Genomic DNA, 17,017 nt, shown 5'->3' with positions numbered 1-17,017 from the left:
TTACCCACAGTATCTTCCTAATGCATTATAAACAACTTTCAGGTAATAGTTTTACCTTGGACTTTCAAAATACAGATCATCTGGCTTTAGTTGGAGATAGAGGAAAGAGGATTTGGTGTACTAAAGGATCCTAAAGGTTTGCAACAAGCAAGCAGAAAGAACTGTAGGTTTAGACCCTCAAACCACCTACAGCATGCTCAGAAACTACCACTCAGATCTGTGCAGAAAAATAGCCTGTAGACTGTCCGTCATCACGGAACTTGCAGAGAGAATAAAGGAGTGCTAAATTTTGCTCTTAAACTGTTAATTTCTGTGAAGAACATTATGTGAATGTGAAAAAACACAAGTAATTTCAGAATTTCCTGAATAAGTGAGAAACTGAGCTACGCAACAAAATCTTTGTATTTAACCAAGTATTGAGAGTAATCTAGAGTCCTGCATTTCCACATTAATGCCATTATCATTAAGCTCTCTTGTATTATCTCCTCTGCCTGAAGAATTCTCAGTTAATTAGCTAGAGAAGAGTTGACCAGAAAACCTGAGGGAACCAGTCCCAAGAAAAATATGGGTCTCATGTTTCGGCTGTCTCACCAAATAGAATCAATTTCCGGACTTAAATCTGAATCAGAAAGCCAGGAAATTTGAAACTATTCATCATATTCACAGGTAGCTTTGGCTTGTCTTTAACCCCAAAATACTGCCTGTCTAAAAATTTTTATTAAAGCATGCCACCAGCTCTGCGCTTTTCTTTACGTCACCGCATAATAAAAGGTAATAGTGTTTTCTGTAATCGTGTTACCTGTTGTCCTTTCCGTGTCAGCCTGCTAACCACTAATGCTGTTCAAAAAGCTGAGTCCACAGAACACACACCTGCATCATTCCCGCGGTTGATCTGCTGTGCCAGTTTCTCTCCTGTCCTGGGATTAAAATATCCAATGCTATGTTATTTCAATAAAAGCTGAGGGGACAAAGCATGCACCTGTATTTTTGTTCACTCCACCTGCTTGTCCTGGTACTCTGCTGTCTTTCCTCACTGCAGCAGCAAAACCTGTGTGGCCACCATTAGTGAAAGTACTGTCTGCTACATACAGCTTTAAATGTTATACTTTAGTTGAGGAGAAAAAAATGAATATTAAAAGGCAGTGAATCCAGCCAGCTGTTTTTACAAGTTATTGTTGTATCATAAACAATTTTACACTTCATCCTACTCTTTCAGATCATGAAAAGATTACCTACTGATCTCAGTGAAGGTCAGCTTTGGACATGCAAGCAGAAATAACAGACTATATTAAAAAAAATAATTTGGAAAAAAAAAATCCCTGTACAAAGTAGAATAATTATTTTCTCCAATACCCTTGATCAACTTGATGATTTGAAAAAAAGGTTGGAATAACTGCTTAAGGAATGTCCATGTGTAATTTCATCAGTGGCTGTAAATGAATGTGAACAGTAAGCAGGTATGGTACTTATTTGATTAAAAGCATGACTGATGCTGCAAACAATAGAGAGTTAAATATCATCACAGAACCACAGAATCACAGAATCGGAGAGTCATTCAGGCTGGAAGGGATCTCAGGAGGTCTCCAGTCCAACCTCCTGCTCACAGCAGGGTCAGCTATAGGAACAAACCAGGTTACTCAGGATATTTTATCCAGCCAGGTCTTGACAGCCTCCAAGGACAGAGATTGCACTGCAATTTTGGGCAACCTGTGTCGCTGCTGGACCTTCCTCATTGGGAAGAAGTTTCTCCCTTCCAGTCTGAACTTCTGTCTTAACAATTTATGTCCACTGTCTCTCACCCTCCCACCCGGCTGCACTGTGAAAAGCCTGGCTCCATCTCCTCAAGGACCTCCCATAGTCACTGGGGCTACTGTTGGGTCCCCCCAAAGCTTTCTCTGCTCCAGGCTGAACAAGCCCAGCTCCCCCAGCCTCTCCTCACAGGGCAAGTGCTCCGGCCACCACCATCTCGGCAGCCTACCCTGATATCCCTCCAGTCGGTCGCTGTCTTTCTTGTAGTGGAGGGTCCAAAACTGGACACAGTATCCAGACGAGTTCTTACAAGTGCTGAGGAGAGGTGGAAAACCACTTCCCTGGGTCTCCTGGCTCTGCCCCTGTTCCTAGAGCCCATGGTGCTTTTGGCCTTTTTACTACCAGGGCACAGTGTGGGCTCACGGTTACCTGAGGGCTTTAACTGCAGAGCTGCTCCCCAATCTGTAGGTCTGCAGCAGCAGCTGTTGTAATCAAAGTATATCAGTGGAGAATTAAAAAAAAAAAACAAAACAAAACCTGCCTATTTTTCATCTTCACTTTGAAGAAGTAAAGGCAAACAAGTTCAAATAATAGACTGATAGGACAGTCCTAATTTGCCTAATTAAAAAAGGCAAAAAATGCAATCCATTTTTGTAACAATTGTGATAAAAGAAATATATGATCTTGCTCTTTCTGAAGCGGCTCTAACCTCAGACCATTCTTCTAAAACCATTAAACTTAAATGTTAGTCTTGCAATTATGCACACTAACAGAACAAGAGAGTCTGCAGACACAGAATTACGTGACTCAATTTAATACATGATTGTTAAGGCATGTAAAGGCATTTAGCCTGATATGACCTAAATGTGTTAGACAGATATGCAGGAATAATAAATTAAATTCAGCAAGCTTTAATAGAACTATATGCACAGAGATGCCATCCATTTCCATACCACCCTATGTCATCCTTGCTGCACGCCAGCTTCACAGGCTTCTATCATTCCTTCTAAGTGAAACAAAGTCAGGATCTTTTCTCTCTGTGCTACCATTGTCACTCAGAACAATATTGTTCTCTAAATTGGTCTTTGAATTTTGCACATTTGAAAAATAAGCTACTCCAGAAAGGTACATCAATAGGATACAAGTGACCTGTGATTCAGTGGAACCTCTCAGGACACTAAAACCTTCTCTGTGTCTAAGTGTACAATAGCTGTTTTGTCAAAGGCTATACTTAGGAGGGATTACAGTTTCACTTAACTAAAGGAGAGCTGTTGCCTTCACTGACAGCATTCCGTATTTTAAAAATACATTCACTTATTTTTCTGGCATATCTTTTTTTTTAAGGTACATTTTTTTCAGACAGATTGCTAAATTCAGACAAATTTTGATCATACAGTACTGTGATCCTCTGTGTTAAGGGATGTTACAAGTGGTCGCAGTCTCTGGCTCTGGAGCCTGGGGGGGTTCCCACTGCATGGTGCACCCAGGGACCCAGCGTTCTCCAACCCAGGCCAATGGACGTGGCTGCTGCTTCCCCCTTTGCAGGTTCAACCAGTAGCAAGGCTGAATGTGTATCACAGAGACACACACACACAGAGGACACACAAAGGGTGCTGACATGGACGGTTACACAGGCTGCCGTGCAGAAGGCACCGTACTGAACTGCACCCTTGTGCAACACTACCAGGACTCACAGGAAATGTAAGCACAACCAGCCATGCACCCTTCCTCCTCTTCAGCTGGTCACGATTGAAGTTCAGTGGTGAAAGCACACACGCAACACTGTAGATGCACAAGCACACACACACATTTGCAGATCCCCAAGTACTGGCATGGGCCTTCTGTCTGTCCAATACCTCTGCCCATACCGTGAACCCTCTTACTGCCACATTGGGTGGGTCTCCTCCTCACCTGCTAGCCTACCGTGGGGCTCACTAGCAAACAAGTCCTCAAGTTCTTCTTGTTTACCCCCTCTTATCAGCTACAAAGTCTAGATGACCCTATCCAAAGCTATGCCTGGAGCTTCTTAATGGCCCATCAGTTACTGACCTGAGACTTTGGTCTTTGTCATCATCTCTGTTATCCTCTGTCTATCAGGTTTGTGTCTCCAACTGCTCTTGTTCATTGCTTCTCCCTTTACATATTATTCCCTTCTGCATTGCAAAGGACCTTGACTGGCTGACCTTAATGAAGCAGATGTTCTCAGCTTCCACGTACCCTTATACTCTGTATTTTGCTATGAACATTAAATACATTATTTGGCTTTATGTGTATTATATATACATTAATCAGAGTAGTATGAAGTAACATGGCTTATATATTTGGTACTGATGAAGAAATAAGATCTGCTGTGTGCTTCAAGGAACTACATTTTGAAAGTGTTATACTATAGACATTTCTGAACCCCCAAAGACCATCTTTAAATATTTTTCTATGTAGATTTTTCTTGGTCTTTCAGGACCTGTCAAAATGATGTAGTATTATATTAGTCTTGCTGTTCCATTGGCTATAATACAATTTGCATTACACACTAAGCTCTCCTTTTGTTTTTAAAAAGAACACAAAATTTACCAAGACTATCTTAACAAGTTATCCCAACACTATTTTAAAAATTTTCTATTGTTATATGCATTATATCAGGTCTTACTGGTTTATATTACCATCCTAATGGTATATTCTCTGGAAACATGAAAAAAGTGAGAACATATTTTTCTCTAAAATGGTCTGGTTTGATGGATACTACTAAAGCATTTTTGAATCTGATGGAGAGGCAACTTCAGAAATGGTTTCCTTTTAGTATCATGGCTAAGATCATATAATCAGAACTCCATAAACTTGTCATTGGCAAGAATCCCTTTATTAAATTAAACATAATCTGATGCTAGTTTATAAAGAATGAAGTACTCGAAATATTCTAAAATATCATATGATAAACACAATCTTAACTTAGATACCATTTTTTAGCACAATTCATGTTTTTTTAAAAAAGCACAGAACTCATGTTTTGCTTCTGATTTCAAAACTAGGTATATTATGTGGGATTTATTTTACTCATCTTTAGGTTTCCACTTCTGGACTAGTCACCTTCAGTTCTGCTCATAATCTTGGGAAAGAAAAGCACTTTAAGAATAGAATTCATCCACTTTGGTGGGAGATTAATTATGCTCTTCACCCGAGATATATTTATTTTTCTTCACTCACTATAAAATGTCTCTGAATCACTTGCATAATGTAGGCACCTGCATTTGGTTGTGTGAATCCCATCCTATTACTTTTTTACTATAGGAGTGATGTGTTGTCAGTTCAAGTGTTTTTAATATTACAGGGGATGCACTTTATCATGAAATGTAGTTTTCTGAATTCCACACTTATCTATAATTCCCACATTGCAGGTAGCATTTACAGTTCCCTCAAAAGTAAACAGAGATATGAAGATGCATTTGAGGGTAGAATTTTGATCAAAGAAAATGGTAATGCAAAACAGTTTGTCGCTTCCCCTGTTGGAGTTCTTTAATGGGTTTAAAATTAAAATAGCTAATTAGCTATTAGATTTTTCAGTTGATCAGCTAATTTTAGCTATCTGCTTTCTGACCATGCTGTAAAAAAGCTTAATGGCATAACCATGTTTCAGTGACATTTTTTTTTTTCTTCCTCCCTGAAATTTTTCAAGGTGAAATTTGAGAGTTTTGTACATTTCTCTGGTATTTATATAAGTGGGACAACATTTACCAGTAGCAGATCTGCCATAATGCCATAGAAAATCTCAAAACCGTCCACTATGCATTGTATGACAGCACATTTCTGATCCAGAGACATCATATTTCTGTTCAAACTGTGGTGTGCCAGCTAGTTACACTGTTGCAGTAACAGGGCCTGGAACAAAAGACTGAATAAGTCTATATTTTGATTTCTGAATATTATTGCTATCATTTCATTTATACATATGTATGCAAAACTGTTAACAGACTTTACAAATAACAATACTTGAACTGAATATTTTAGTTACCCACTCAGTTCATCATAGTTACTAGCAAAAGTAAAGAAATTAAACTGTAGGATACTGAGGGTTTTTGCCCCATTTGGTGTTTCTAAATGCTTTCTGAACTGGTAATTATCTAAAGTTTATTGTTATTTGAAGGTGATTAATTTGAAGGTGAAATCTGGGACATACTTACATAAATGGGAGGAAGACTGAAATGAAAAGGAAGAGTATTTTCAGCCTACACTAGGAGAAAAAATTACTTTTAGAAAAGTGGCAATATGCCAGCTTCACTGATAATGGTTGGTAATTAACTTCAACAGCAGGCTGCACACCTGCTTTAGGAGGTCTAAAGGTGTAAATCATTATCCCCTGAACTCCCAGGATTTTAATTTTAATTTTCCTGTTTGGACCCCCAAACTCAGCACCCCAGGGACAGATGGCTGAGCATTACTATAGTTTACTGAAGCAGAGTTCTACAATTTCTTTATGAGAGGAAAATATCCCATTGGACCAGGCCAGACTCTTCCCATAGGCCATAAGTTATTCTAACGCCTATAATAATTTTGCTGATCAGGTCTTTAAAGCTGATGAAATGACAGTAAGCATACTTCCACAACAAAACCCACTGTAACTCTTTGATATGTATGGACTATGGAACATGGGTTCACAAAGGGAAAGTCCTGTTTAACTAATTTGATATCAAGCATTGGAACAGACTGCCCAGGGAAGTGGTTGAGTCGCCATCCCTGGAGGTATTTAAAGGACGTTTGGATGAGGTACTTAGAGACATGGTGTAGTGGTGGTTTTTGGCAGTGTTAGGTTTATGGTTGGACTCGATGATCTTAAAGGTCTTTTCCAACCTATATGATTCTGTGATTCTGTGATATCCTTCTATGATAGGTAACTCACCTATTGGATGAAGTTTTTCTGGATTTTAGTAAGGCTTTTGATCCTGTCCCTCACAGCATCCTTCTGGACAGATTGTCCACCTGTGGGATGAGCAGGTTCATGGTGCACTGGGTGAAGAACTGGCTGAAGGGAGGCCTCAAAGGGTTGTAGTGAATGGGGCTACATCTGGCTGGTGACCGGTCACCAGCAGTGTTCCTCGGGATTCAATTCTAGGGCCAGTTCTGTTCAATATATTTATCAACGATCTGGATGCAGGAGTTGAATACACCATTAGCAAGTTTTCTGATGATACCAAACTGGGAGGTGCTGTTGACACTCTTGAGGACAAGAGGCCTTGCAGAGGGATCTAGATAGATTGGAGTATTGGACTAAGATTAATGGGATGAAATTTAACAAATCAAAATGCTGGATTCTGCACCTAGGACGGAGTAACACTGGGCACAAGTATAAACTGGGAGAGGAGTGGCTGGAGAGCAGCCTTGCAGAAAGGGATCTGGGGGTGCTGGTCGACAGCAGGCTCAATATGAGTCAGCAGTGTGCCCTGGCAGCCAAGAGGGCAAACCAAATCCTGGGGTGCATCAAACACAGTGTAACCAGCCGGTCAAAAGAGGTTACCCTGCTGTATTCAGCATTGGTGCGGCCTCACCTCGAATATTACGTGCAGTTCTGGGCCCCATAATTTAAGACGGATGTGAAGGTCCTTGAATGTGTCCAGAGAAGGGCAACAAAACTGGTGAAAGGACTGGAAGGAATGGCAACAAAACTGGTGAAAGGACTGGAAGGAATGTCCTATGAGGAATGGCTAAGGACTTCAGGCTTGTCTAGGTTGGAGAAAAGGAGGCTGAGGGGCAATCCCATTGCTCTCTACAGCTTCCTGAGGAGGGGAAGTGGAGAGGGAGGTGCTGATCTCTTCTCCCTGGTATCCAGTGATAGGATGTGTGGGAATGGTTCAAAGCTGTGCCGGGGGAGGTTTAGACTGGACATTAGGAAGCCTTTCTTTACCAAGAGGGTGGTCAAACACTGGAACAGGCTTCCTAGAGAGGTGGTCGGTGCCCCAAGCCTGTCAGTGTTTAAGAGGCATTGGGACAATGCCCTTAATAACATGCTTTAATAACATGCTTTAACTTTTGGTCAGCCCTGAAGTGGCCAGGCAGTTGGACTAGGTGATCGTTGTAGGTCCCTTCCAACTGAAATAGTTCTGTCCTGTTCTATTCTATTCTATTCTATTCTATTCTATTCTATTCTATTCTATTCTATTCTATTCTATTCTAACAATATACACAGCGGGTCAAAAACAACATTAAAAAAACTCCACCTGTGATATAGATGGCACTCTTAGCACCTCATTTAGTGTAGTCTGTCAGTTTACTGTAAAGATTTGTGAAGCTAAAAATGGAGAAATAGATATTTAAGAACTGTTGTATTTATAGTTGAAATCAAAAGATTGTATTTCATTCAGTGTTTAAACTGGTCTCAGCAGAGCCCAAACCAGACTAAGCTACATTGGTACAAGGATATTTGGTACAAGGATTAAGCATACAGTTACTCTCAGTGTGGCAGACATATTTTATTTGTTTTTCCTTGGAGACTAATGGAGGTTAACACATTTTCTTGTGAAAAATGTGAAGATTATCCCAATATTACAAATGGTGAAGCTGAAGCAGAGAGGGACTAATGGATTTTCTTGTCTCTAAAATTAGTCATAAAACCTAGTCATTATTTCAGTATTCAGTGCTGATCATAGAGTACATTTAAACACTTTTTTACAGAAACTGTTGGTGCTGAAAATTGGGGAAAAAGCCATGAAAATTTCTACAAGGCAAAGCTAGGACACCAAGGACAATGTTTTTATAGTAGCAGTGGATAATTCTTAAGAAAAAGTGCAATACCACTCTGAAGCTTATTGTACTTTCTTCTTTTTAGTTCCTCCAGTAAGTGAGATTACAGTCTTTTATATTACAGTCTATACTTTCTTGTACATCCTCAAATAGTTTAGTAATATTGAGCTAGGATCTTTCTCCCCCCCCACAAAAAGGAAAACTAAAGAAGGAAGACTTTAATGTAGTGTGACTAATCTTAAAAACTTTGGAAAAAGTTTTGTTTCTTACTGGTAGATCTGTGTTATTTCTTGCTTGGTTGTTGGATTGCTATTGGTTTTGCTCCTTTCTCAAGCTTTTCATTCAATAGCCACTAAAAGTATGGATATTTGGCACTAGCAGTGGTCTCTGGTCTCCTTGAGGTCCCTGGATATTCAAATCATTGAATATGGAGAAGTGCATGAATATTTTGAAGACCATTTATGCTACTTCATCTCTAAAATTGGTCTAGTAAGGTTTATCCATCTTGCTAAATGTCTAGAGTTTGAGGAAAAAGGGGTGCATGCTTAGGTAAGAAAGCAGTATGTTTGGAGTTAAGACTCTTTTATTTTTTATTAAGCAATCCAGGTTACTGTGTCTTTGTAAATCTGAAATGTTATTTCATGCATAACATTAAGAGACTGCAGCACATAGTGATGCTAATTTAATATGACATAGATACTTGAATTATTCAATAAAATATTTCATTATTCAATAAAAAATGATATTGAAAAATTGAAGGCCAGCTATAAGGGTAATTTCAAAGAGTCAACACCTTCTATACACACATACTTAAAATTACTATCTTTAAATAAAGAAGGATATTTGTTGACTGAATAAAATTTTAGATGGTGGGTTATTGATGCCCATAAGTACTGGTAATAGGCATCTGAATAAATATGTAATCATAGTTGTAGTCAGTGTCAAATTTTAAATAATTAGGATGACATTAGTCTGATAAAAAAGGGTTTCTCATGGCAAGTCTACTTTTGAAAAAATAAATGGATTTCAAAGAAAAAACCTTGAAAAAAATGACATGACTTAAAAAAGTAGTTGCTGCTGTTACTTCCTTTAAAGTACAAAATTACTGCTTTTGTTTTGCGATTGGCAGTAGTTGAAAAAAATGCCTGAAGTAGTAAAGTTGGGTCTCATATACTGTATGAGCTCAGGTTTAATGACATTCTCAGTTCTCTTGTCCAGTTTCTTTTATTAGCAATAAAAATCCAGATAGGTTGGTTACTCACAAAGAGATCTTTTGAAGATCACGGGAGTTGGGGGGGATGCACTTTCTGAACTACATTGCTCCAGAAATTTCTACACTGTTCATTACTGAATCACACCTTAGAGCAGCAAACACACTTACTCTACACAGTTAGAGATTTAATGAGATGTTCTAGACTTCTAGAGACTGTTTTTGCCTACATAATACATAACTCACAAGTAAAAGTAAGCAGTGAGCTTCTTATAAAACACTGAATTCCTGAGAACAATCATGGATCTCTCGGTTCCAATCATAACAAAATAATAGGAAACAATAGCTATTTTATAAATGCATCTGCACAGCCCCAGGGTACATAGTTTGCATAACACATAATACAAGAACTACTCAAACTTTTCAGCGCAAATATAATGATAATGACTTCTGTGGTTACTTCAAAAGACCCTTCTGTTTTTTAAAATGTGTTTTTTAACATGTGTTTGTGTTTTTTAAAAGAATCAATGTGTAATACTTGAATTTAGTGAAACCTTAACTTATTATCTAAATGAAATATTGAAGTGTCATCCTGGATTCCTTGAACACTCTGCTCTAAGTAGTCTTGAAAAACTCATTCTTCTTACACTCTTCATTTCACCTGTCCTACACACAGGAAAGAATATGTATTCAACCTGAAACTATTACTTCTTCACTGTGTAAAACGTGCAGCTTAAACACTCACATAGTCTTGAGGTCTGCATTTGAGCAGTGAGGGTGACAATGCCCTCCTCCTTTCCTCTGCCCACCACAATCTAATACTGCCATCACTGAAGGAAAGTAGATTCATTGCACCTTTCTTCATGAAATTGAAGTCCATAAGAAATTTTTCCCAAGCACAGGAGGTTCAGGGAGCTTGTGAATACTAGTATGGACAATTTTTGTGTTTTCATAGGTGAGACATCTATGCCATTGATGCCTTCTTTCTCTTCCCTCTGAAATTCTTTTGTCTTCTGCAAGATGCCTTCGTTCAGATATCCCACACAAGGCATATTTACTCCTTTTTAAAGGGACATGTACTCCTTTTTACTAATTTCCATGGGGACTCATGGGTTATATTAGAAGTTATCTTTACCCCTGCTGATGTATCAGTAATCCTCATTTTCTGAAGTCCAAGCACTATAACATCACAGAAATCCTTTCTACTCCTCTGTATTTCATTGCACAGATCATCCCATACTGCGGTATGAACCTGTCATTGTATTACAAGTTCCTTCCAAGACAAGGATCGTGTTTTAATAAATATAATTGTAGTTAGCTTTCCCAGAAAAAAAAATGAACTGGCATATCAGCATGATGAAATGGATGTCACTTTGTTAGACACCTGGGGCACCTCTTCTTCAGGAGGGTGATTAGAGAGGTGAACTCTGGAAATTTACGTTGAAAATTTGCTCTATTTCTGGCATAATTTTACAGAGTGGAGCTCTTGCTATATAAAAGAGAGTGGAAAGGCAAGACAGATGTTATGTTCATATTGTTATATTTAAATAGGTGTAAGGTTAAAGCTTTTATTCCAAATTCCTTATTTTACCTTAAAACAATATTGTACTGTAGCTCATGTGTTATTTAAGTGGTAGGTAATACAAACATATCAAGCATGTGATTGGATGATAAGGTCTCTTGAGGCCTCTCTGATCTTTATTCTATCTTATTTCTATAATTTATAGTAGTAAATTTAATAAAGATGCCTACATTTCTGTGTGTTATTACTGAGCATATGACCTTCACAAGAATATATAATTTCTCATTTTATCTGGTTGCTGTCAATTTTGAAATGTTCAATTTATGTAAATTGTTTTGTACTTGGATTATTCAGACTGTCTAATGCTAAGCTTTTCACTCACCTCATACATGTCATGACAAATACAAAAACTTTAAGTGATGTAAGCAGGGGAAAGAGTCCCTTTAAAGCAGATTTTAAAGCAGATTTTTAAAATTAAAAAAAACCAGCTTTAGCAAGTTCATAATCATATTTTTTTTTCCTTCATTTCTAAAAGTATAGTTACCTCTTCTAGAGCTAGGTGTTGTGAAAATCCAGTGTGCCCCTGCTGGAAATAAAATGGTGGGTGGATTTAAGGCATGGGCCCCTAAGGAACAAAGCAAAGAAATCATTTGGTCACAATTTCTTTCTTTATTATTTGGTGATTTAGTTTATCATCATTTTATCTCTTTATATACTAGCACATTCACCAGTTGACTGATTTCTGCCAGGCTGGACAGAGAAAGAGAAGTCTCAAAGAGCACTGAGTTCCTCCAAGGTCTATGACAGTAGATGTCCAGGCAGAAGTTCAAGAAGGGCTGCAAACATGTACCAACAGAAAAAAAGTGTCGGGATCTGAGGTCATACTTATGAGAGAGTAGAGGACACACCTGCACAAACAGGCATTCAGAGTTTATGTGTCGACACCAATCAGACATAATATACAAATCTATAAGAAATGAGAATTAATTAGTTCTTCTCATAAAACTGCTTATTTTCTCCTCTGTGTTTTTGTCATAAATTTTGGCAGATAATACAGTCAGTACATGAGAAGGAATCATATCAATTTCTGTTTGTCCATTGGCTTATTATTAAGTATGTTCTTAATGAAGAAAAGAATTTTGTGTAATGAAGACCTGACAGTGTAATTTCCAAAAGGTGGAGATTTACAAGCTGCAGTAGCACTGTCTTTTGCTGTGCCTATCTGGTGAATAGTTAAGTGTCTGACTGTTACTAGCCTAGAAATCTGCACCTAGGAAAATTCAAAATGCTACATGCCGAATAGTCCAGAAAGCAGAATTCTAGCTCCATGCAGTACTGTCAAACTTCTGAAATCATCTATTTCTGGATCTAGCCAGGGAAAAGAAACATGTATGCATGACTCATCTGATCAGTCCCAGCTGAATTATCTCACTGAACTTCCCAAACCCCAAGATCAAATGTAAACAATAGCCTTCTCTTAATCATATCCATAAAATATAAAACCTGAAAAACAACCATAAGGAAATCAATATTTGCTTGCAGAGTTTTTCCAAGCCAAAAAGAGAAGTTGTGTTGTTTGAATAAACTATTTGCTGAGCACTAACTATAGATGATGTACAGTATGACACTCCTTCCTTTAATAACCATGAATATCTGACAGGTCTACTGTTTTCAGTGAAATGTGATTATAAAATACTTACTCATAATGACCTCAGTGCAGGTTTGAATGAAAAAGATTTAAAAGTTTATAAAATCTGTTTTAAAAACAATGTATTCTAAAAGAAGATAAAATAATAAAAAAATAGAAGCTTGAAGAATGAAAACATAGTCTCATTCAAATTACATGTCTACTTTTAATATGTACAATATGGCAGACTGTTAATGCCCTTTACAGCACATCAGAGTTCAGACAAAAACAATCTCAAACCTTTTTTCCTTTAGCCCATGTACTTTAAGACTGACCTGGATGGCTCAAGTTTTGTTTCTTCTGCTGGTAATGTCCTATATCTGTTATCTGATCTTCAGCTGGAATTTCTCTGATCGCACTAAAGTGAGTTTAGTAGTCACCTAGGGTAAATTTCTATAACTACCTATAATATTAGATGTTAAATATGACCTCAAGTGTAGCCAGATTTTATGAAGACCAATCCAACTTTCTCCATTTTACTTCCTGGAAAATCTTGTAAGCCTACTGCAGCAGTAGTGACCCATGAAGAACCCTCAAATATACGCGATATTTCACACTTATGGAACATTTATTTTATACATTCTTAGTCAAAAAGTACAGTAGGAGTTTGAACACAAGCTAGTCACACAATAAGAAGACACTACTCTACAGGAGTTACTAAAGAATAACACATCTTTCTTTGAAGTAAATTACATTTTTGGACCTTTGTCTGCATAAAATACCAGAATTTGCCTTGAAAGAGAAACAAAGCTCTGCAGTGTTGAATATCCAGTCTGCTTGCATGCAATTTATCAAGAGTTTGTTAAAATGAAATAGTACGGAGGGTGTTCATTGGTGTCCAAAGAAGTGTAGTTTCCAGTTGACCTTGGAATTTAGTAAGATTTATTTACTTAATCCTCTGACTAAACCTCTTTTGATATTTTTGGTGTAAGCACATAGGTAAAGATCCTAGAGAATCATTGTTTTGTTTTGTAGATTGAGGCAGAAATATGTAGAGGGACTCACCCAGTGTCACAAAAAGAGATCAGTGTTAGACTTGAGAGTAGGTTTCAAGTAGTCCCTATATCTAAATTTATCTGGTTTTGCATTTTTATTCACTGTAAAATTTATGAAAACTGTTTCACATAAAACAGACTTGCAAGCAAAATACAGGCACTCAAAATGTTTTCTTGATAGATTTCCTGCAGATTTATTTTTCTTTTTAAAATAACTACTGATCAATTTTAAACTGTCAGTGAGCAAACTGACTATCACCTGATGAAGAGCTGTAATAATTTTAAAATAATCATATTTTAAATTTCCTTATCTCTTTACTTGCCTGTCAGCCAAAATATTCTTTTTGGCATAATCAAGTGTTCAGAAAATAGTTATAAAAGATATTTTTTTATGGAAAGCTTCTTCTCTGAAATGCCAGCCTTTTGTCAAATTTACATGAGGAATTTCTTTCAGGGATGAAAAGCCAGACTCTGGAAGGTTGCCCATCTCTGTGCAATGTTTCCAATACAGAAGACTATGCTTAGCCAAAGAACCAATACATCTTTTTCTTCCTGCCCTAACATTTTGACATTAGTCCTGGTTTATGCTTCTCGGCTGTCGTCACATTCCATTTCAGAGACAATCTCCATTCAGCACTTTTGAAACAAGATTTTTCATTGCATTTGTCAGAAATGTTATTGGGTCTTCCAATATGAAGGATACTGTTATAAAAGAGAAATAATTTCTAACACGGAGACAGACCACCTGAATCACGACGTGAAAACCAAGCGTGACATAAACCCACCGATAGACAACTGCTCCATATTGCGAGCTGGCACACAGAGCCGGGAGTTATCTTACCCTCTTCTTTTCCTCCTTCAGGAGGGATTACAACACAGAAATTCACATGTCAATGTGGACAGAAGAGCTGGTTCAGATGAACTGGCATCCAGCCTGGTTCACTGCATTTGGCTTTCCCTAAGTTTATATCATGATAGTGAATCAACACGAGAGCCATTACTGTTGGAAGTATCATACTCCCTCCTCAGAAGGGTTAGGCTGCACAGGCTGAGGGCAGTGTATCATTTTGTGTCCAGAAAAAAACCACAAATCATTGTATAAACACGACTTCTGAGACACAGAAACAGAATGGGTAACAGAGAACCCATGCCAGTATATTAGACTGTATACCAGGTTTTTGTGGCATTCTAGGTTCTTTCAGAAACTTTCTGTATGTGCATTATGTGGACACGCACAAAACAGTTAAAATTAGAAGGAACAATAATAGACTTTCCAGCTTGCAGAAAGAAGGGATTTTTTTATGGTGACTTGTTTGTGTCTGTGTGGGAGAAGTGTGTAGAGGAGGTGTCTGTGTGTGCATGTGTGAGATCCATCACCTGGGGCAAAAAAATGTGGCAAAAAATGAGGCTTCTATGTTTTAAAGGTGGTTGACTCTGTGATTACCTTTTCCTGTTGCTTCATTTTTCATTGACCTTGCTGTTGTAAAAATTTGATGTCCACGACAGTCATGAAGTTCCTAGCTTACTGAGTAGGGTGACATGAAACAAATAGTAATAAAAAACCGCTTTACCTGTGTAAAACAGCAGAATTCAGGCATTTCTGGGGAGTTTGGGGAGATTGCAGCCCAATACCTGCACCAGTGAATGTGAATGACTGTTAGGCCAGTCAGCCATGACAGGTGCAGAAGGAAACTAAGAGGAAGATGTAGGCAAGGAAAATGCATGTTTTTCTTGTTCTGCTTTGCCTCTCAGCATTCTCTCTGGGGATGCCATTCCCTGCTGTTGAGTCTCTCTACATAGAGCATATCCTTTTGTTGTACAAAACACAGATGCAATACCTCTTAGTGCTTAACCAACGACAAAGCATTAGCCAGTCCTTCAGATTCTTGCCTCTAGCATTGTCTTCAGTTAATTCTGCACTGTCTTCTATACTATAAGCATACATAGCAATGACTTGCTCTTATTCTAAGAACACTGTAAATACACTCTGATATCCTTGCTGGAATATCTATTAAAGAATAAATATTCTTTAATAGATTTCTTTCTATTCTTTCTTTCTTTCTTTCTTCCTTTCTTCCTTTCTTCCTTTCTTCCTTTCTTTCTATTATTTCTTTCTATCATTTCTTTCTAAGAATAGAATATCTATTCTTTAATAGATGTAAGAATAGCTATTAAAAAAAACCAAACCAAACCAATCCAATCCAAACAATCTTTCTACTTCAAAATCTTGTTCAGACCATTATTATGTTATCGTCTGCTAATTCAGTAAGGCAGCAGCTGCGCCATACTTTTTCTAAAGGTCCTCTGGCTTAGTTTTTGCACCTTGCTCTACCTCTACACCTTCTCTCAGTTAGCCTGAAGCACTCCCTTCAGGACCCCACATTCATGGAGTGTGTATTCTCAAATAAGCATCCACTTTCAGCAATCCTTATTTCACCAGTTTTTGCAAAAGTGCAACAAAAGACCCGTTTGGGCTCTTTGACAGTGAATAAATTAGTATGTGGGCCTTTCTGTATTGGGCACAATCACAAACTCATAGCAAAGTCCAAATTGGAAGCAATTGCAGATCTGTCCTGCTTTCTCACAATTATATATACCCATAGAGTAGTTTTAAGTTAGTACACTATGCATTCTTCCAGTATTTTTTCAATTAAAAATGCTTTTGAAATGTGAATATGAAGAAAATCTTGAAGGGAAGTTTGTGTTATCAAAGAAAATGTTTATAAAAAAACCTTTTGTCTACATAACATTCTTATTTGAGAATAATAAATTAAAAAAACATTGTTCTAAAGTAAAGTATAAAAAATGCTTGCATATTATCTGTGTACAGGTACATTGGAATATTTTCCAGTAGCTGATGGTCACTTTAGTTTATGAGATATATCCATAATAAGGATTACTTGTTGGGAGCTGAAACTGTAGAAATATATAAAAGTTGAACAGTGAGATGAAAACAATGAAAACTTTTGACTATGTTTTGGATTTGTTTTGTATGATGTTCAGGAGCTCAAGTAGGACTTGTTCAATGAAGATCTTTGGTGGAAATTATATCGGAAGTCAGGCCAGAGAGTGATCAAGATTTCCCTTGGTCTTAACATTTATAAAATGTGTACTGTATTAAATCA

Source organism: Mycteria americana, chromosome 1 (assembly GCF_035582795.1).
Source record: "Mycteria americana isolate JAX WOST 10 ecotype Jacksonville Zoo and Gardens chromosome 1, USCA_MyAme_1.0, whole genome shotgun sequence".
Lineage (NCBI taxonomy): Eukaryota > Metazoa > Chordata > Aves > Ciconiiformes > Ciconiidae > Mycteria > Mycteria americana.
Note: the sequence above shows the minus strand (reverse complement) of the source record.